Below are 23967 nucleotides of genomic sequence, written 5' to 3'. Positions count from 1 at the left end.
ACATATGTCAACGAACTCACCATATTATTAAAAGCATAGAAAAATGATGATGTGGAAGGTGGGTAGGTGATAGAGAAAGAAGTGAAATGAGTTGAAAAAGAAGAATATAGAAAGTGAATGGAGAATTAAACTTTATGTAAACATAAAGTGTTTATTATGGGCATGCTCGAAGGAATTATTATTGAAGGGCTGTAGGAAGAAGGTTGGCACGCTCTACTGCAGTAAGTGTTACCTATTGTTCCTTTGAAACTGGCTATTGAAATTATTGTAGGAAGTCTTTTTCATTTGGGGCTGGTGATATAACTTTAGCCAATGTCCATTGACAAATAACTTGAAGTGTATTGGATCAATTGTGGTTAACTGGACTGCTCCATTTGCAAATACATGGCTTATTTCATCGGGACCTAACCATTGTGTCTGCAGCTTGCCTCCTATTTCTTTGAATTTAGAATCATAAAGTAATGCCCAATCTCCAGTTTGAAATTTCTTACTCTTAATGTGGGAGTTGTGCCATTGTTTCCTTTGCTTCTGTATGATTTATGTGCATTCTAAGGCAAACTTGTGCATTTCATCCAAAGAATTAAGATGTAGTAAGTGCACTCCATGCTACAGGAAGATCAATGTTTAACTCCAACACTATTCTTAAAGTTTTGTGTTCAAATTCAATGGGTAGCATTGCTACTTTTCCATACAATAGTTCGAATGGTGTGAACCCTATGGTGGTCTTCCATGTTGTTCGATATGCCCAGACAACTTCTAGTAGTTTGCTACTCCAATCTTTATGGTGCAAATGAACTGTCTTTGTCAAGATGGCTTCTATCTCCCAATTTGTAACATCTGCTTGTCCATTAGTTTGAGGAGGATAGGGGCCTAATTTTTGATATTTGATATTATATTCCTTCATGAGTTCTATTATCAAATTGGAAGTGAATTGAGCACCCTGGTCAGTAACAAGTTCTCTAGGTATGCCATATTGAGTAAAGATTTCTTCATATAGAAATTCGGCAACTTTATGGTCGTGGGCATGCATCATGTCTTTGAATTCAACCCATTTTGTTAGGTAGTCAGTGCATATGAGGATGTATGATTTCCCATTGGATGGAGGATCTATTGGACCAATGAAGTCCATGCCCCATTTTTTGAATGGTGTTACCACCACCTATGGATTAATATGCATTTCATCTGATCTTGTTGGTCAGTCCATCCTCTGACATTTGTCACACTTTTGTGTATAACTAGTTGTGTCTTTATGAAGTGTAGGCCAATAGTAACCTGTTGTTAAAATCTTCAACACTATTCTTTTTGCTGCAAAGTGCTCCCTACATGTTTCATTATGACATGCATGTAGAATGTCATATGTCTCATCTTCTTGCACACATCTTCACACAACTTGATTAGGTCTAGTGTAAAATATTGTGTTATCAATCCAAGAGAAATGGAAGCTTTCCTCTACAAGAAACCTCCTATCCTTGTAAGAGAAATGTGCGTGCATTTTGTTAGTTGCAATGTAATTAGCTATGTCTGCATACCATGGGGTTTGGATAAAAATATGAAATAAATGCTCATCTAGAAATGTATCATGTATCAAAATAGTATCTTCTTCATCATGGTGGATTCTGGATAGATAATTAGCTACCACATTCACTTTCCTAGGTTTGTCAATGTTTGCGATATCAAAATCTTGCAAAAGAAGTAGCCATCTTGCTAACTTGCCTATGATGGTAGGTTTGTTCATGAGATAATTGTTGCATGGTTAGTATAAAAAAATATGGGATAGCTAGTTACATAATGCTAGAATTTGTTTAGAGTATAAACTACTACTAATAGTTCTTTTTCAGTCACTATATAGTTTAACTCTGTTCCTTGAAGGCTCTTACTGATATAGTAGATTGCATTTTCAAGGATTTGAAATTTTTATCCTAGGACTGCATCTATGGCATAGTTAGAAGCATCTATATGTATTTGAAAAGGAAAATTCCAATCAAGACCCCTAAGTGTTGGTGCATTTGTCAATAGTGACTTGAGCTATCGGAAGGAGTCATCACATTCCTTTGTCTAGGAAAATTCAGTCTCTTTGGTAAGAAAAGTATATAGAGGACTAGCTATTTGACTAAAATTTTGGATAAAAAGTCCTATAATAGCCAACATGTCCTAGGAAAGATCTAACTTCTTTTTTCTTTGTGGGAATAGGGAGTATGATAATTACCTCTATTTTTGTAGGGTCTACCTAGATTCCAACTTCAGAGATAAAATGTCCCAAGACCACACCTTCCTGCATCATAGGAAAGCATTTCTCATTGTTGAGAGACAGGTTGTGTTCCTCACATTGGATTAGTACTTTCTCCAAGTTCTTTAGCGCATTCTCAAATGTGACACCAAATGTAGTGAAGTTGTCCATGTATATCTCCATGCAATCATGTGATATGTTAGCAAAGATGCTGATTACAACTCTTTGAAAAGTAGTAGGTACATTAAATAAGCCAAATGGTAATACAAAATAAGCATAGGTACCCCAAGGACATGTAAATGTGGTCTTCTCTTAATCTTCTAGAGCAATACTTATCTAATTGTAACCACTATATCCATCTAAAAATGAAAAGTATTTCTTTCTAGCCAAAGTATCCAAAACTTGGTCAATAAAGGGCAAAGGAAAGTGATCCTTCTTTGTGGAATTATTTAACTCTTTGTAATCTACACATATCCACCACTTACCTCCTTTCTTTAGGTACAATAACTAATGGTGATAGACCCATTTTCTATTAGAGATTGGATAGATGAATCCAACATCCAACAAATTCTACAACTCAGTCTTAACTATCTCACACAATGCTAGATTTTTTCTCCTCTGAGGCTAATGAAGTGGCAAGCTTCCATCATTGATGTAGATCCTATGGGTACAAATTTTAGGGCTCATTCCTACCATATCCCCATAATCCCAAGCAAAGGCTTTTTCATGCTGATTGAGGAGCTTGGTTAACAATCCCAATTGTGATTGGGATAACTTGTTGTTTACATGGAGATTATAACTAGGAGAAAGTTCCATGGAAGTTGTTAACTCTACCATTAACACTTCTAGTACTGGACTTGTATGTACTTCACTTGGCAATAATTGATCAATTATCTCAGGGCTTGTTGGGTAGACATAGTCTTCATAGGTACATAGCTCTAAGACATAACTCTTAGCAATATCTCTGGCCACTATACATTTATTGGTAAGAATGCTCTATATTACATCATCTTCCTCCTGCATTTTTAGAAAAGAATGCCTATGCAACATCATGAGATGGGATATAGAATTCAGCTCTTCCTCTTTATCCCCTAAATCTGGCCAAATAGGTTCTCCCAAGTCTAGTTGGGGTTCGACAGGTGATAGGACTAAACCACAGACATAAGTAACAATTAAATGCAAATATAACCAATAACAAAAAATAATGGATCACACAGAAAAGATCACAAGACACCAAGATTTAATGTGGTTCACCCAATCCCTAGGCTACGTCCACCAAATAGCAAGTTCGATATTATTATGATCCAGTGATTACAACCTGATTACAATCTAATATCCCTTACAACTCAATACCATCGCAAGAAACAATTTCGCATCAACACAATGAAACAATCCCTAACCTTAAGCCCTTTTATACAAGTATTTTTATGCTACTTTAGGGTTACAACATGTTGACCATATGTCAGCCATACATTGGCCACAACGTTGACCATGACCCAATTTTTTTTTTGGGGCACTACCCCTAACCCTAAAGAATTATGAAGTACATACAGTACTTCTTTGATTAGTCACGACAAACTAATAATCTCCCACTTGGGGACTAATTAGAATCCACACTAGACAACAATCTCCCACTTGGAGATTGATCCTGTAGCAATACTACAGCACATGGGGCTCCCACTGGATTAAACCACCTTGGACTTTGCTATTCTTTTATGCATGTTTAGTCTAGAAGACCAACTGAAGTTGAAGAGGAATTCAACTTCTCCCTTAGCACAACCTTTGTAAACATATCTGCTGGATTGTCATTTGTATGTATCTTGTCCAGCTTTAACTGTCCATCCTCCAAAATTGATCGAATAAAATGGTACCGCAATTGTATGTGTTTTGTCTTAGAATGCAGAGTTGAATTCTTTGCAAGATGAATGGAACTCTAACTATCTGTAAATAAATAATCATCCCTCTGAGGGTGTCCGAATTCTTCTAAGAAGAACTAAAGCCATATCATCTCCTTCGCTGCCTCTGTAGCAGCAACATACTCTGCCTTTGTAGTGGATAAAACATTAACCTTCTGTAACCTAGAAACCTAGCTCACTACTGCCTCACCAACAGTAAAGATATAACCTATAGTAATCCACTTGGTATCAATATCCCCTGCCAAATCTAAGTCAACATAGCCCTGTAAATTAGTAGTGGAGCCCCCAAAGTGTAAACACTTATTGGATGTTCCTCTCAAATATTTGAGAATCCGTTTGACTAAATTCAAATGCTCAATTCCTAAATGACTCATATACTTGCTAATGACTCCTATTGCATGTGTAATATCTGGCCTAGTACATAACATAGCATAAATCAAGCTTCCCACAGCTGAAGCATAGGGTACCTTGGACATCTTATCCTCCTCTTCTTGTGTCTTGGGACACATCTCCTTAGTCAATTTCAAATGTACTGATAGCTTTAACATTCTCCATAGAGAAACATTGCAACATCTTCTCAACATAATCAGCTTGAGATAGCATCAATTTCCTATTCTTCCTATTTGTACAAATCTTCATACCAAGGATTTAATTTTTTGCCTCCAAATTTTTCATAGAAAATGCATGTGCTAATTTGTGTTTCAACCCCTTAATATGATCCATGTTAGACCTACCTACAAGCATATCATCAACATATAAACATAAAATAATGTAGCTATCATCATCCAACCTCTTAAAGTAGACACAATGATTTGAATGACACCTACTGTAACCATGCTCATGCATAAAACTATCAAATTTTAAATACCATTGCCGAGGTGCTTGCTTCAAGCCATATAAACTTTTCTTCAATTTGCACACTAAGTTCTCCTTACCTTTGACCTCGAATCCCTATGGCTAAGCCATATATATCTCTTCATCCAAATCACCATAAATGCAAATCTTCAGTAGCCACAACACTTAAAACAATATGGATAGAAGCCATTTTAACAACAAGAGAAAATATTTTATCAAAATTGATACCTTTTTTCTTCGCAAATATTTTTACAACTAACTTGGCTTTAAATCTTTTCATACCTCCATCCTCTTCTTTTAACCTGTAAAGCCACTTATTCTATAAAGCTCTTTTACCTACAGGCAACTTGCATAAATCCCATGTCTTATTCTTCAGCAAAGAGTCCATTTCATTTTTCATTGTAGACTCCCACTAAATCTTAGTATCCACCTGCACTACTTCATCATAACATTCAGGTTCACCAACATCAGTAAGTAAAATTGAATACAAAGAGGGGGAACATCTTTCTGGAGGTTTAATTTGCCTTGTTGACCATCTAACATTCACTAGTGTGTGTGGTATTTGTTTTTGGGGTTGTTGCACATCATGATGAATAGCTAGAACATCATCTTTTAGAGTATCATCCAACACTACATAATCATCTTCTTTCTTCTCATGTTGCTACAACAAATCTTTGTACAACACTTTCTCATTGAATATGACATCCCTGCTTCTTACAATTTTATGATTTTCAAAATCTCAAAGCTTATAACCAAATTCATTAATGCCATATCCAACAAATACACATTTCTTTGACTTAGTTTCCAGCTTGGTTCTATTTTCATAATCGATCTGAGAAAATGCTTCACAACCGAAGGTTTTGAGAAAAGAATAACTTACCTTTTTAGTAGTCCATGCTTCTCCTGGAATACCACAACCCAAATGAGTAGAGGGACCTCTATTAATCAAATATACAAAAATATTAATAGCCTCCACCCACATGTGTAAGGGCAACCCAACATGCAACCTCATGCTCCTTGCATGCTCCATTATAGTCCTGTTCATGCATTTAGCCACTCCATTTTCCTATAGAGTCCTTGGAAAAAATTTCTATCTATGAATACCATTAGTGGAGCAATAATCTTTAAATTCATGACTACAATACTCACCACCATTATCAGATTTGAGACATTTTAATTTCTTACCAGTCTCATTTTCAACCAAGCTTTCCATTTCTTAAAAGTTTGAAATACATCAGATTTCTATCTAAGGGAATAAATCCGTATCTTTCTAGTTGCATCATCAATAAATGTAACATAATAATGGGAGCCTCCAAGGGAAGATACCTAAGCCAGTCCCCATATATCGGTATGCACAAGCTCTAATTTCTCCTTTTTGTTTTCCTTCTCAGTCTTTACAAAACTCACTCTCTTTTGTTTTCCATACACACAACTTTCACAGAAATTCATATTAACACATTTCAAACCTGGTAGAAATTTTTTTGAATGAAGTACTTTCATACCTTTCTCACTCATGTGCCCAAGTTTGTTGTGCCACAATGCTATATCAGAGTTTACAACAACTATTTGTTCTCCCTGCTCAACTGAAAGCAATTGTTTCTGAACATTCTTTTTTTTTTTGAAACAATTAGAGTAGAAGGAACAATATGACCTATGCAAAGATATAAGGTGTCTACTTTCACACTTTTTGCTACTACAAGGGAACCTTTTGTAACCTTCCAATTTTTATCATTAAAAGTAACTACAATACCCTCATCACCAAGTTGCCCTGCTAAAATTAAATTCCTACTCAGCCTTGAAACATGTCTTACCTCATGTAGTAGGCAATGATTCTCATTCTAGAACTTAATCTTAACTTTTCCCTTTCCAAAAATCTAATAGGGTTCATTATCCCCCAAATAAACAAGCCCAAAATCCTCTTGGACATAATCAATGAAATAACCTCTATGAGGTGTAGCATAAAATGAAGCACTAGAATCTAAAACCCATGAATCATCAACACTTTTTAAAGATAGAAGCAAAGCATCGTCTTCAAATTTGTTACTTACCACATTTTCCTCCTTGTCTCCATCTGGTTTATCTCCTTCATTTTTCTTTTGAGTCCAACAATCTTTCTTTTATGCCTAGGTTTCCCATAGTACCAACAGTCATTCTATCCTCTCGATTGAGACCTCCTCCCCTTTGACTTTCTTCTTGATTTCTCATGATTTCTAGAATTATTTCCTCTCTCAGTCATTCTACCTCGACTTTGTGTGTTCAAAGCACTTCCTGATGTAGATCCACCTAAAGATTTCCTACAAGTCTCCTCACTCAAAATACCACCAATCACATCTGTTGGATACAATTATTCAATTGTGTGTTATCTTTGATGTTACACAAATGTCATATCAGTTATCAGGTAGAGTCTACCGAGCTCAGAAGGTTAGCAAAGAGAATTACAGAGTCTACCAAGCATTTCTAAAGGTTACACTATGGAAACAATTTCTACAGAGCTCACTTGGGCACTGAAGGCTTCTGTGGTAGAAATCAGTTTCTACTGAGCTCACATGGTCAGCGAAGGAAAGTTAGTTCTTATCGAGTTCACTCGATCTCCAAAGGATTTTATAGAGTTTGCAGTGTTTACTGAGCTTCACTTGGTTAACACTAAAAATTATTTTTTAGAGTAGTGTTTACTGAGCAAGGTCGGCCAGTGAAAGATTTCATTGTTTTGAGAAATAAAGTTTATTTATTTAATGTAATGTTTGTAGCTGACTGATGTATGGTTTATTGATAAATGTAACTTGCGATTGAGCTGACTTGACAATTTGTAATCTATAAATTAAAGGTCAAGTTATGGTTTCTAATTGTAATGAGTGAGCATGCAAATGAGTTGATTGTGTGAAGAGGAAGTGTGAGAGAATTTTAAAGAAGGATCAGATATCCTTAAGGAGTAGTAGAGTTGTATTTGATCAGTGAGGATCTATTGAAGTAGAGCAGAGATCTGTATCAACAAAGTTCAGTTGCATCTCATTCAGGTCACTTATTGTTACTTTCTCATCATTGTAACAGTAATTCCTAAATCTCTTAACAGAGTTGGTTTAACAGCCATTTTGTAAATCCTCTAACAAGGTGGACAGTTTTATTGAATTTTTCTAAAGTCCTCTAGCAAGGCCACTCCTAGCAGGGTGATTAAATCTGTTAATAGGGTCACACCTAACAGTGTGTTTTGTAACTTTAATAGGATTGGCTCCTAACAGGGCTCACTTCAGAAGAGTGAAAATTGGTAGCTAGTTACTTGGTAGTTTTTTTCATATTGAGTTTCCACATTAAATTTGGTGTCTCATGCATGTTAATAATTGTGAATGCTAATCTATTGAGTTACAACATTTCTTTGTGTGGCTACCTAGTGATAGCAGTAATTAAGTTTTAAGACATCTAAGGGATATGCGGATTTGTTTTTGTGGTAACTGATTCATCCTCCCCTCTAAGGTACTCCATCTATATTTCCAATAATTGGTATCAAAGCTTTTGGTGCTTGTAGGAAGGATTTCAAGGATCAAAGCTAAAGATTAGGATGTCTTACAAGAGGGAAATTTCAAGGCTTAATAGGGATAAATTTTTTGCATGGCAAGGTCTCATGAGATTCGATCTGGCTTCCATTGGAGACATAGGATTAAAATATCTTGATGAACCATATATAACTCCTACTAGCACATTATCTACAAATGAAATTGCTGAGAAGAAGACTCATAACACCATGATGAAAGACTTTGCATCTGCCCTAAGCTATGAAGAATTTGATGATGTCAAGGATTGGAAAACTACTTTTGAAATGTGGGACAAGTTGAAAGATATCTATAGAGGTGATGATAATGTAAGAAGAGCCAAAGTAGAAAGTCTAAGAGGACAATTTGATCAAATGAGGATGAGAGAGGATGAAAACATTGCAAAATATGTTGAAAGAGTCAAAGCAAGTGTTAGTGCAATCAGCTTCTAGAGGAGATATTAAGTAGGAAATAGTTATATGTAAAGTTCTTAGAACATTACTTCTCATTTATGCAATTAGAGTTTCTGCAATTCAAGAAAGAAGATGTGAAGCAAATCATAAGATAAATTTAGAGGCCATAGTTGGAAGATTGACTGCATTTGAGCTAGACAACTATGATAACTATGTTCCAAATACTAAGAAAATTAAATCAGCATTTGAAGCCAAGATTTCACTCAAGGAGAAAGGCAAGAAGATAAAGGATTCTCAGTTAGAAAGTGAAGAAGAATAAGAACAAAGTTTAGACAGTGATCTTGAGGTGGTTGAAGCTCTACTAGCAAGGAAATATTCAAGAGGCAAATGGAAATACAAAGGTAAGGTTTCTCTAATCTATTTTTCTTGTGAAAAAATTGGACATATTGTTGCTAGGTGCCCAAATAAGCAGAACAAAGATGAGAAAAAAGGTCACAAGTGCAATGGCAAGAAATACTTCAAATCATTCAAGGACAAAAGTAAGAAAATATGTTTCATGGCTAAGAATTCTAATAATTCTGATGATGAAAAAGAAGATGAAATTGTTTACATTGCTATGAAAGATGAGTCTAATAATGATGAGGAAATGACACTTATTTATCATATGAGAAAAAATGATACATGGATAATAGATAGTGGTTGCTCTCATCATATGACTGGTGACAAAACTAAGTTTGAACATTTTGAAGACTATGATGGTGGTAGTGTGAGGTTTAGTAATAATGAACCTTGTTGCATAAAAGGAAGAGGAAGAATCTCACTAACCAAAGAGCTTGTATGTGATAATGCATACTGGGTAGAAGGACTAAAACACAATCTGTTGAGTGTGGCACATCTACTCAATAATAGATTCAAAGTAAAATTCATGCATGAAAAAGCAAGATTGCTAGATTACAAAGGAAAGCTGACTGGATTAGGCACTCAAACAAGAGGTAACTTATTTTATCTTGAACTTGGTGAATGTTCATGTTTTATTGCTCAAGTTGAAAAAATTTGGTTATGGCATAGAAGGTTGTGTCATGTGAACTTTGATAACCTTGTGAAAATAAGTAAATTCAGGAAAGTAAGAGGCATTCCTCATATAAAAAAACCTAAGGTTGGTCCATGCAAGAATTGTTAGATTGGTAAGATGGGAAAGACTAGCTTTAAAAGTAAGAACTATCAGTTTGAGGAAGTTTTAGAAATTATGCATACTGATTTGTGTGGACCTATTGGAATCAAAAGCTATACTAGTATAAAGTTCTTCATTCTTTTTGTTGACAATTACTCAATAATGATGACTGTCATGTACCTAAGAGAGAAATTAGAAGCATTTGAAAAGTTCAAGTGGTATTTGGCCAGAGTTGAGAAGGAAACGGGAAAAAGACTGAAATGTTTGAGATCAGACATAGGTGGTGAATTCATCTCCCATGAATTCAATAACTTTTGCATTGAAAGGGGAATCAAAAGACAAGTATCAGCTCCTGGAACTCTTGAGAAAAATGGAATAGCTGAAAGGAGGAACAGATCTATCATGGACTATGCAAGAACCCTAATGATTGAAAAGAGCATTTCTATCAAATACTGGAAGAAAGCTATCAGCACTGCAATTCATACCTTGAACCAAGTACAGCTGAAGAAGGACTCATTCAAAACTCCCTATGAGTTATGGTATGGCTATAAACCTAATGTAAGTTACCTAAAAGTATTTGGAAGAAAATGTCACATTTTGAAAGAATCTAGAAAAGGTAAATTTAATGTGAAGGGTAATGAAAGAATATTTTTGGGTTATTCTTGCAAAAGTAAATCATATAGATGTTTGAACTTGTCTACTCATAAACTCATAGAAAGTGCACATGTGAAAGTTGATGAGTTTGCAAAAAGAACTGAAAAAGAAAGGAAAAGGGAACTAGAAAACTACGGGAGATTTATTTTCATTGAACCTGATATAGTACCAGATACACCTGTCAATCAGGAATCTTCAACTCCTGAGTCCTTAGTAACTGAGTTGCAGGAAGTTCAAACTGAGCTAAAGGAAATCAAGTCACATTCTAATGCTAACAAGCCAATGCCTACTGAGTCTAAAGGACCTAAGCAGTAGACATAATAGCCAAAACCTAAAGCTAAAGTGCAAGAGGATGAAAATGCAAAGCATTCAAAAGGTAAGGAACTTGTATTAGCTAAGTATGTCAAGAGACATCATACACCAGATCAGATCATTGGAGATAAATCTGAAGGAACTATGACAAGAAGTAAGTTGAAAGGTACTTGTTTATTTGCTAATTTTGAACCTAGAGGTGTCAAAGATGCATTAGAAAATGAAAGTTGGATTGGGGCTATGAATGAAGAGATAGAGCAGACAGAGAAAAACAAAACATGGACTCTTGTACCCAGGCCTAAAGACAAAAATATGATTGGAACTAAGTGGGTATTCAGAAATAAGTTGAATGAAGATGGTAAGGCATCAAGGAACAAAACTAGACTGGTATGTAAAGGATACTCTCAAGAAGAAGAAAATGATTATGGAGAGACATTTTCTCTTGTTGCAAGATTGGAAGGTGTTAGGACCTTACTTGCATATGCTGCATACAAAGGATTTAAGGTTTATTAGATGGATGTCAAGTCAACATTTCTCAATAGTATACTGGATGAGGAGGTGTACATTGAGTAGCCTAAAGGTTTTGTTAATCCAGACAAGAAGAACATGGTCTACAAATTACACAAAAAATTATCTGGTCTGAAAAAAAGCCCCTATAGCATGGTATGAAAGATTGCATAACTATCTTATTTAGATTGGTTTTCAAAGAACTAATGATAACGATAGTTTGTATATCAAGGAAGGACCAAATAATAAGATTGTCTTGGCATAAATATTTGCGGATGATACTTTGTTCACAAGAAATGATGATCTTTGCTAAGAATTTTTAGAGCAAATGAACAAGGAATTTGAGATGTCAATGTTTGGTGAAATTAAATTCTTTGTTGGTTTTCAAATTCAATAGAATAAGAATGACATCTACATCATTCAATCCAAATAAATCAAGGAGATACTGAAAAAGTTTGGCATGGAAAACTGTAAACTAGTTGGGACTCCTATGTGTATTGGATTAAAACTTACCAAGGATGATGAATCAAAGGAGGTAGATCAGACATTGTATAGATCTATGATTGGAAAATTGCAATGTGTAGTGCACACAAGACCAGATATTGCCCTTGCAGTTGGTATTGTAGCAAGATTTTCAGCAAAACCAAAATAAAATCACATGATGGCAATCAAAAGGATCATGAGATATTTGAAAAGAACTAAAAGTTATGGATTATGGTACAAATTTGGAGGTAATCTAGATTTGAAAGTGTTTATTGATGAAAATTGGGCAGGAAATGTTGATGACATAAAAAGTACAAGTGGACGAGCATTCTTTCTTGGAAAGAGGTTGGTTTCTTAGATAAGTAAAAAGCAAAATTGTACATCCCAATCCACAGCAGAAGTAGAGTATGTTGTAGCAATAGTAAACTGTTCTAATATTGTTTGGTTCAAACAATTATTGGAAGGCACGATGGAGGAAATCAAAGATCTTTTTATGTTTTGTGACAATACAAGTGCAATTAACGTATCCAAAAATCTAGTCATGCATTCAAAAACTAAGCACATTGCAATAAAGTATCACTTTGTTAGAGAATTGGTACAGGATAAGGAGATCAGATTGGAAAATGTCCATGACATATTAACAAAGCCTTTACCTAAGGATGCATTTTTGTATCTAAGAGGTAAATTAGGGGTCATTCCCCTATCTGAAGTTCACTAAGATAAAATTTTAGTGAGGCATCAATTGGAATCAAGTTGAAGATCTTTCAGTTGATGTCAAATAATTATGGAAATATTGCATATGAATTAGTAGATCAGGTACATTGCTATTCATTTGGTTTGCATTGTCTCTGGCATGTGTTGTCAAAGAGGGAGAGCATACTATCATATCTTTCTAAAATTTGATTTTTTTTGAGAAGAGTTTGATGTTTGTAAAAAAAGCTATGTAATTCCTTCACAGAGGGAGATTACTATATTTGAGAAGTTTGTAGAATGAAATGTAAGAGGGAGAAATATTCTATCAGAAAAAGACTTGTTTTCAAATTTCATTCTACTATGACATGTTGTGTTGCCATCAATGCCAAAGAGGGAGATTGTTGGATACAATCATTCAATTGTGTGTTGTCTTTGATGTTACACATATGTCATATTAGTTATCAGGTAGAGTCTACCAAGCTCAGAAGGTTAGCAAAAAGAATTACAGAGTCTACCGAGCATTTCTAAAGGTTACACTATGAAAACAATTTCTATCGAGCTCACTCGGGCACTGAAGGCTTGTGGCAGAAATCAGTTTCTATCAAGCTAGCAAGGTCAGCAAAGGGAAATCAATTTCTACCAAGCTCACATGGTCAACGAAGGAAAGTTAGTTCTTATCGAGTTCACTTGGTCTCCAAAATATTTTACAGAGTTTGCAGTGTTTACCAAGCTTCACTTGGTTAACACTGGAAATCATTTTCTAGAGTAGTGTTTACTGAGTAGGGTCGGGAAATGAAGGATTTCATTGTTTTGGAAAATAAAGTTTATTTTATAAATGTAAAATTTGTAGCCGACTGATGTATGGTTTATTGATAAATGTAACTTGCAATTGAGCTAACTTGACAATTTGTAATGTATAAATAAAAGGTCAAGTTGTGGTTTCTAGTTGTAATGAGTGAGCATGAAAATGAGTTGACTGTGTGAAGAGGAAGTGAGAGAAAATTTTGAAGAAGGATCAGATATCCTTGAGGAGCAGTAGGGTTGTATTTAATTAGTGAGGATCTATTGAAGCAGAGTAGAGATCTGTATCAGCAAAGTTCAGTTGCATCTCATTTAGGTCACTTATTATTACTTTCTCATTATTGTAATAGTAATTCCTAAATCTCTTAACAAAGTTGGTCTAATAGCCATTTTTTAAATCCTCGAAAAAGGTGGACATTTCTATTGAATTGTTCTAAAGTCCTCTAGCAAGGCCACTCCTTGCAGGGTGATTAAATCCTCTAATAGGGTCACACCTAACAATGTGTTTTGTAACCTTTAATAGGGTTGGCTCCTAATAGTGCTCACTTCAGAAGAGTGAAAATTGGTAGCTAGTTACTTGGTGGTTTTTCTCATATTGGGTTTCCACGTTAAATTTGGTATCTCTTGTGTTCATGTTATTTACTTTTGCATGCATGTTAATAATTGTGAATGCTTAAAGATTAGTAACAAGTTAATCTATTGAGTTACAACATTTCTCTATGTGGCTATTGAGTGACAATAGTAATTAAGTTTTAAGACATCTAAGAGATCTATGGATTTGTTTTTGTGGTAACTGATTCAACACCCCCCCCCCCCCCCCCCACCCCACTCTCAATTACTCCATCTATATTTCTAACAACATCATCATATTTTAAGATACTAGATCTAGGAATATAATTACTCACAACCATTACCAAGTCATTCCAGCTTCAGGCAAAGAACACAAAATCAAGAGAGCCCTAATTTATTCATCAAAATTGATACCCACAGAAGATAACTAACTAGTAATAGTATTAAACTCATTTAAATGATCTACAATAGATCCACTTTCTACCATTTTCATATTAAATAAATGCTTCATGAGAAATACCTTGTTTGAAGCAGAGGGCTTTTCATATAATGTCACTAGGGTTTTCATCAAATCTTATGTTGTCTTTGCTTTTGTAATATTAAATGCCACTGATGGTGCTAGGCATAATCGAATGCTTCCAAATGCCTTTCTGTCTAAGAGATCTCAGTCATCATTTGACATAGATCCTTGATTCTTGATTTTGCCTTCCAACGACTTCCATAAATCCTTTTGATAAAGATAGTCTTCCATTTGCATCTTCTGTAACTAAAAGTTCTACCCATTAAACCTATCAACCCTTAGTTTACCCTCATCTGCCATCTGTTAGATAAACTACGAACATAAATAAAAACTACATGCAAATATAACCAATAACAAAAAATAATAGATCACACAGAAATGAACACAAGGCACCAAGATTTAACGTGGTTCACCCAATCCCTGAGCTACGTCCACCAAACAGCAAGTCCGATCTTATTACAATCTAGTGATTACAACCTGATTACAATCCGTAATCCCTTATAGCTCAATACTGCCACAAGAACCAATTTCACATCACAACATAATGAAAAATACCCAACCCTAAAGCCTTTTATACAAGTATTAAATCATTTTAGGGTTATAACATGTCAGCCATAATTAGCCATAACTTTAGTGGCGAATCTACGAATGGCGAATAGTACCAAAATGATTGGTGAATAGTACCAATTTTTTTTTCCTCCACTAATAATGATGTATGTATAGTACTTTCCTAATCAGTCACCATAATCTAACAATCTCCCACTTGGGGACTGATTAGGCTCCACACTAAACAACAATCTCCCACTTGGAGACTAATCCTGTACCAATACCACTACCACATGGGGCTCCCACTGGATCAAACCACCCTAGACTCTGCTATTCTTTTATTCATGTTCAGTCTAAAAGACCAACTGAAGCTGAAGAGGAGTTCAACTTCTCCCTTGTTACAACCTTTGTCAACATATCTGCTGGATTGTCATTGGTATGTATCTTCTCCAGCTTTAACTGTCCATCCTCCAAAACTGACCGAATGAAATGGTACCGCAACTGTATGTGTTTGGTCTTAGAATGCAGAGCTGAATTCTTAGCAAGATGAATGGCACTCTGACTATCTATGAACAAATAATTATCCTTCTGAGGATGTCCCAATTCTTCCAAGAAGAACTAAAGCCATATCATCTCCTTGACTGCCTCTGTAGCAACAACATACTCTGCCTTTGTAGTGGATAGAGCATTAATCTTTTGTAACCTAGAAACCTAGCTCATAGCTGCCCCACCAACAGTAAAGACATAGCCTGTAGTACTCCACCTGGTATCAATATCCCCTGCCAAATTTGAGTCAACATAGCCCTGTAAATCAGTAGTAGAGCCCCTAAAGTGTAAAAACTTATTGGATGTTCCTCTCAAATATCAGAGAATCCACTTGACAGCATTCCAATGCTCAAATCTTGGATGACTCATATACCTGCTAACGACTCCCACTGCATGTGCAATATCTGGCCTAGTGCATACCATAGCATACATCAAGCTTCCTATAGCTAAAGCATAGGGTACCTTGGACATCTTATCCTCCTCTTCTTGTGTCTTGGGACACATCTCCTTAGTCAATTTCAAATGACCAGGTAAAGGTGTGCTGACAGCTTTAGCATTCTCCATAGAGAAACGTTGCAACACCTTCTCAACATAATCAGCCTGAGATAGCATCAAGGTTCTATTCTTCCTATCTCTGCAAATCTTCATACCAAGGATTTGTTTTGCTACCCCCAAATCCTTCATAGCAAATGCATGTGCTAATTGGCATTTGAGCCCCTTAATATGATCCATGTTAGACCCAGCTACAAGCATATCATCAACATATAGACATAAAATAATGTAGCTATCATCATCCAACCTCTTAAAATAAACACAATAATCTGAATGACACCTGTTATAGCCATGCTCATGCATAAACCTGTCAAATTTCAGATACCATTGCCGAGGTGCTTGCTTCAAGCCATATAAACTTTTCTTCAATTTGCACACTAAGTTCTCCTTACCTTTGACCTCAAATCCTCGTGGCTGGGCCATATATATTTCTTCATCCAAATCACCATGAAGAAAGGCTGTTTTAACATCCAATTGCTCTAAATGCAAATCTTCAGTAGCCACAACACTTAAAATAGTACGGATAGAAGTCATTTTAACAACAAGAGAAAATATCTCATCAAAATCAATTCCCTTTTTTTGTGCAAATCCTTTTACAAATAACCTGGTCTTAAATCTTTTCTTGCCTCCTTCCTCTTCTTTCAACCTGTAAACCCACTTATTCTATAAAGCCTTTTTACCTGCAGGCAACTTACACAAATCCCATGTCTTATTTTACAGCAAAGAGTCCATTTCATCTTTCATTGCAGACTCCCACTGAATCTTAGTATCCACCTGCACAACTTCATCATAACTTTCAGGTTCACCAGCATCAGTAAGTAAAATAGAATACAAAGAGGGAGAAAACCTTTGTGGAGGTCTAATTTGCCTCATTGACCGTCTAACATTTACTGGTGCGTGTGGTATTTTTTGTTGCAGTTGTTGCACATCATAAGGAATGGATGGAACATCAGCTTTTGGAGTATCATCCAACACTACATAATCATCTTCTTTCTTCTCATGTTGCTGCAACAGATCTTTGTACAACACTTTCTCATTGAATATGACATCTTGACTTTTAACAATTTCAAGATTTTCAAAATCCCAAAGCCTATAACCAAATTCATTAATGCCATATCCAAAAAAGACAAATGTCTTTGATTTAGCTTCTAGCTTGGTTCTATTTTCAGAGTCTATATGAGCAAAAGCTTCACAACTGAAGGTCTTGAGAAAAGAGTAACTCACCTTCTTACCAGTCCATGCTTCCTCTAGAATACCATAGCCCAAAAGAGTAGAGGGACCTCTATTAATCAAATATACTGTAGTTTTGACAGCCTCCACCCACATGTGTAAGGGCAGCCCAACATGCAACCTCATGCTCCTTGCGTGCTCCATTATACTCTTGTTCATGCGTTCAGCCACTCCATTTTCCTATGGAGTCCTTGGAACAGTTTTCTGTCTATGAATACCATTAGTGGAGCAATAATCTTCAAATTCATGACTGCAATACTCACCACCATTATTAGATCTGAGACATTTTAATTTCTTACCAGTCTCATTTTCAACCAAGCATTTCCATTTCTTAAAAGTTTGAAATACATCAGATTTCTGTCTAAGAAAATAAACCCATACTTTTCTAGTTGCGTCATCAATAAATGTAACATAATAATGAGAGCCACCAAGGGAAGATACGTGAGTTGGTCCCCATACATCTGTATGCACAAGCTCTAATTTCTTCTTTTTGTTTTCCTTCCCTGTCTTTACAAAACTCACTCTCTTTTGTTTTCCATACACACAACTTTCACAGAAATCCATATTCACACATTTCAGACCTAGTAAAACTTTTTTTGAATGAAGTACTTTCATACCTTTCTCACTCATGTGCCCAAGTCTATTGTGCCACATCGCTGTATCAGAATATACAGCAGCTATTTGTTCTCCCTGCTCAATTGCAACAATTGTTCCTAAACATTCATTTTTCTCTGAAACAATCAAAGTAGAAGGAACAATATGACCTGTACAAAGATATAAGGTGCCTACTTTCACACCTTTTCTACTACAAGGGAACCTTTTGAAACCTTCCAATTTTTATCATTAAAAGTAACTACACAACCCTCATCATCGAGTTGCCCAGCTGAAATTAAATTTCTACTCAGCCTTAGAACATGTCTTACCTCATGTAGTAGCCAATTATTCCCATTCTGCAACTTAATCTTAATTTTTCCCTTTCCAACAATCTGACAGGGTTCATTATCCCCCAAATAAATAAGTCCAAAATCCCCTTGGACATAATCAATGAAATAACCTCTATGAGGTGTAGCATGAAATGAAGCACCAAAATCTAAAACCCATGAATCATCAACACTCTCTAAAGACAGAAGGAAAGCATCCTCTTCGGATTTGTTACTTACCACATTTGCCTCCTTGTCTCCATCTAATTTATCTCCTTAATTTTCCTTTCGATTCCAGCAATCTTTCTTTTTGTGCCCTGGTTTTCCACAGTACCAGCAATCATTTGGTCCTCTCGATTGAGACCTCCTCCCCTTTGACTTTCCTCTTGATTTTCCACGATTTTTAGAGTTACTTCCTCTTTTAGTCATTCTGCCCCTACTTTGTGCATTCAAAGCACTTCCTAATGTAGATCCACCTAAGGATTTCCTACGAGTTTCCTCACTCAAAACAAAACTGATCACATCATCATATTTTAGGGTACTAGATCTAGGAACATAATTACTCACTGCCATTACCAAGCCATTCCAACTTTCAAGCAAAGAACACAAAATCAAGAGAGCCCTAATTTCTTCATCAAAATTGATACCCACAGAAGATAACTGACTAGTAATAGTATTAAACTCATTTAAATGATCTGCAATAGATCCACCTTCTGCCCTTTTCATATTAAATAAACACTTCATGAGAAATACCTTGTTTGAAGCGGAGGGCTTTTCATATAGTGTCGCTAGGGTTTTCATCAAATCTTTTGTCGTCTTTGCTTTTGTAATATTAAATGCCACCGATGGAGCCAAGCATAATCGAATGCTTCCAAGTGCCTTTCTGTCCAAAAGATCCCATTTAGCCTCTGACATAGTTTCCTGATTCTTGGCTTTGCCTTCCAACGGCTTCCATAAATCCTTCTGATATAGATAGTCTTCCATTTGCATCTTCCATAACTAGAAGTTCTGCCCATTAAACTTGTCAACCCTCAGCTTACCCTCATCTGCCATTGCTCCCACTCAACCGTGAGACTCCCACTTAATTGTGAGAATTTCTTGCAGAGAATAACCAAAAGAAAACCTCGCTCTAATACAATTGTAGGGCCCATTTTCTGTCGCACCAAAAGCCATGACTGTTAGTGAACATGGAACACCACATAATTAACCACCTGTGGGTAGGGGAGCGCGTCACATCACCCAAAAATCTCTCCCTTGACACACATACCAGGTGCTTACGCAGGTCGGGAAGGCACCGAAGAGATTTGAACCCATGACTAGGCCAAAACCAGGCTCTGATACCACTTGTTAAGATAAACTACGGACATAAATAAAAACTACATGCAAATATAACCAATAACAGAAAATAATAGATCACACAGAAATGATCACAAGGCACCAAGACTTAACGTGGTTCACCCAATCCCTGGGATACGTCCACCAAATAGCAAGTTTGATCTTATTACAATCCAGTGATTACAACCTTATTACAATCCGTAATCCCTTACAGCTCAATACCGCCGCAAGAACCAATTTCGCATCACAACATAATGAAAAATACCCAACCCTAAACCCTTTTATACAAGTATTAAACCATTTTAGGGTTATAACATGTCGGCCATAATTAGCCATAACATTATAGGATAGCCATCAAGTTTTACTTTAGGTGATAGGATAAGAAAATCAGCAGGGTATTCCCATGAATCTAAAGTCACTATAACATCTTCTATGAGATCATCTGGAGTGACAATTGAACTATTAGAAAGTTGTAACACTGTGGGAGTTGTCCTTAAGTCTTTTATGCATAGCCTATGCATTGTATCTTTACTCATCACAATTATTGCTGCTCCCAAATCAATTAAAGCATTTTTCACAACCTGTCCATTTATGATGAGATTAACTACTGGACTACCAAGATCTGAAAACTTTGGTATCACTACCTTCTCTAACATGATATTTGCTAATTTCCCAACAACATGGACTATTTGAGGATATTTCTTCTTTCGTCCTAGCTTCTTAAGGCATGCTTCCTTAATAGCCTTTCCATAAAGAGGGATGTCCTTAATAGCTTGGAATAGAGGGATTTGGATGTGCATGTTTTTAAACTGCTCAAATATATCAACTGTCTCTTCCTCTTGGGATATAGATTTGTCTTTATTTAGCCTATGTGGAAAGGAAGGATTCACTAAGGTGTAGTTAGTAGTCCTGCTGGGTACATCAGTTGGCAGGTTGGTATTTGGTAGTGTAGCTTCTGGAAATGGTGCTACAAGAGTGCCTGCAAATTTTGTGATAATAGGATATTCTAGTGTAGGTAGAGTTGTACTAGATCTCAAATGGATATTAGATATCTCTAGTGAATAAGTAGGGGACTACTGAGTATCAATAGTGTATGTTTGCTATTGTTGTTTCTTGTTGTTTGGATTTGATTGAGATTGAGTAGGCAATTGGTTTGGCTTAGGATTAGCATTATTTTTTGTAGGAAGTAGCATTATTGCAAGAGTTTACACTAGAGGTGGTAGTTATGGGTTACCAAGATTTTGGTTAGGCAACTATGGAGGTCCTCTCCATTGGTTATTTTGCTGCCAATTTCCTTACAGTGGTTTCCATTGATTCTGTTGATTTTGCCACTGGTTATTTTGTTGATTAGGCCACTAGTTGCTTTGCTGATTTTTCCAGGGAGGTTGGGAGTACTAAGAAGGATTTTGATAACTTTGGTTTTTCCACTAATTATTGTAAGGATATAAAAATTGTAGAGGATCATGAGGCATACCTTGTCTTGAAGCCCATGGTCGACATTGAGCAATGAAGAACACTTGATCATTGTCCCTGTCTCTCTTCATGTACTTAATTGGCATATGTTGATTCTCTAGGTTGGCTACCAACTTACATTTGCAGTCTTACTTTTTTTTGCGATAGTGAGGACAATACTCCGCCAATCATGATTCTGCTTCTGCATGCTTCTTCTTTGCAGTCATGTCTTTAAGATGTGTAGCAACATCATTTATGATGTCCATCTTGAAATCTAAGAGAAAATTAGATATCTCAAGCTTTGAAATGCCCTAACTGATCCCTTTAGTGACTATGGATTGGTATCCTCTACCTTTCTTCATAGTTGACCTTGAGTGGTTAAGATAGATTTTCTTGAGGTCATCGTAAGAAGATTGGTATATATCACCACTAGCCATCAAGTCTAATGCTTCCAAACAATTATCATTTACCCCTCTCAAGAAGAATAGTTTCTGTGAATCCTCTACCAGTACATGTTGGGGGTTCTTTTGCAGTGTGTACAAAAAATGTGAAACATAGTCTTCCAATGTTTCATCCTCCTTTTGTGACATTCTAAAAATTTCATCTCCCCTTGGACCTCTCCCCTTGTAGTAATCTTTATATTTCTCTAGAATTAGAGTCTACATCTTATCCTAGGTATCTGTTGTATTGGCTAAAAAGGCCATGAACCATCGTAAGGCTGACTCTTTCAGTGTTGCTAGAAACAACTTGAGCTTGTGGGCATCGATGTTATAGTCAAAGCTATGACAGAGTATGTCAAACTCAAACAAGAAAGTATCAGGATCCTTAGTTAGAAGGCCATAAAAATTTGGAAGAGCATTTGTGGGTATATTTTTGATAGTTGTGTTGTGGAAGCAACGGTGATCCATCGGATCTAGTTGTCATAATTGCAACAACTATGCTGTGCAAGTGACAACTAGCCCTTGGAACATGTTGTCGCAATTGCAATGACTAGCCAAATTATTAATTAAATTTTTTTTTTTTTTGTCATTTCAGATATGAGTTTAGAGGAGGAAAAGCTTGTGCTTGAGTTAGTTCTCAAGAAGAGGAAAATAAATGAAAAATGGGAGAATGATAAGAAGCAATCGTTGGAAGTTACAAAAGTAAAAAATGTTGCAAACCAAAAATTGATATTTAAGAAGGCTAAGAAATACTCAAAGGAGTATACGGAGCATGTAATAAAATGCTTAATTTTTGAGTGGTGTGTCACCATTCCATCTAGTGTTAAGTGTGTACCTTCGTTTCCTTTGGTAAGTTTTATATCAATTTATGAGTCACTGAGGAGTACGTGGATCCTTTAATAAATTGCTTGGTTTTTGATTGATGTGTTACCATTCCATCTAGGGTTGAGGAATGTTCCTTAGTAAGTTTCTTGTGTACTTTGTGAAAAAAATTAGGAACAAGAGGCTATTAGATTAAAGAGAGAGGCAAAAATGAAAGGAGGATTTTATGTTGAGGCAAAAGCTAAGCTATTGTTCATTATTCATATTCATGGGTAAGTAGCTAGTATGTAGTATTTATTTACCTTATACTTTCTTGGTCTTCATATAGTGATTGATTTGGTAGACTATTAGCTCTCTAGTCTATTTTTCATAAAAAAGAGCAAATGTTTTTTTTTCTAGATTTTGTTATAATATGTTTACATTTCTTCTATTTTAAATAAAGAGGAAAAAAATATTATTAGTCTTCCCCAAATTCTAATATAAATTTTAACGTTTTTTTTTTTTCATATATTGAGTTTCTTATTTTTTTAATTCAGTATCAATGATATGCATCCAAAGATGAACAGTTTTGCAACTTTTGTGTTTGAGGTAGGTTGGTCCTTTTTTAGCTTGACCTATCTCTTTTGCACTTTTTATTTCTAAAATAGTGGTTAGTGATCACTTTTGGATGTATATACATTATTCCAATGACATTGACTTGCTATGGCACTTCATTTTAGATCTTCAATGACATGTTTCTAAGAGTGAATGAAGCAACAATGAACATGTTGCATTGGGTTGAGCCATATGTGACCTTTGGGTATGTTCTTGGTTAGTTATAAGCATTATGTAGATCAATTTTTTCTTATTTCATAGATTCTTGTGTCTACTATTATTTAATTCTCTTGTTTAATTCTGTCTAGATATCTAAATTTAAAAAGCATAAGAGAGCTTATTTACAAGAGAGGTTATGGAAAAGTTGATAAGCATCAGATTCCTTTGAGTGACAACTTCATTGAAAAGGTACTTGTTTTCATGATGTCTTTTTGTGTTAGTCAGTATGCTTTCCCAATGCTTATTATTTCTACCTTATTGCTTGTGAATAGGTTTTAGGTAGATATGGCATAATCTGTATTGAAGATCTTATCCACGAGATTGTTACTGTTGGACCCAATTTCATGAAAGACAACAACTTTTTTGTGGCCATTTAAACATAGCGCTCCATCCGGTGGATTGAAGAAGAAACACAACAACTACATTCAAGGTGGCAATGTTGGCAATTGTAAAAAGTCATACATTAAGATTAGTTTGGTCAAGCATCCCAACATTGCACAACCTGTTCTCAAAGATATTACATAGCAAATTTTTGATTTTCAATTCCTAATTTCTAGTAGGAAGTTAGAAAACCTAGTTTTGAGACAAAATTAGAAGTCTAGTAGTTTAATTCCATTTTTCCATTTTTGAAACAAATGCAAAATTATTCAAATCTAGATTTTGCA

At 35.6% G+C, this 23967-nt stretch overlaps 1 pseudogene; it reads left to right on the top strand.

Annotated features, from left to right (window-relative positions):
• The window catches only part of LOC149552363 (large ribosomal subunit protein uL30y-like), an 82663-nt pseudogene extending 58984 nt beyond the window's left edge, over positions 1-23679 (top strand).
• Positions 23680-23967: the final 288 nt, after the last annotated feature.

The sequence above is a fragment of the Cupressus sempervirens genome, chromosome 6 (assembly GCF_028749045.1).
Source record: "Cupressus sempervirens isolate cs-2001-9-10 chromosome 6, ASM2874904v1, whole genome shotgun sequence".
NCBI lineage: Eukaryota > Viridiplantae > Streptophyta > Pinopsida > Cupressales > Cupressaceae > Cupressus > Cupressus sempervirens.
This window is presented reverse-complemented; position numbering and strand designations above follow the sequence as displayed.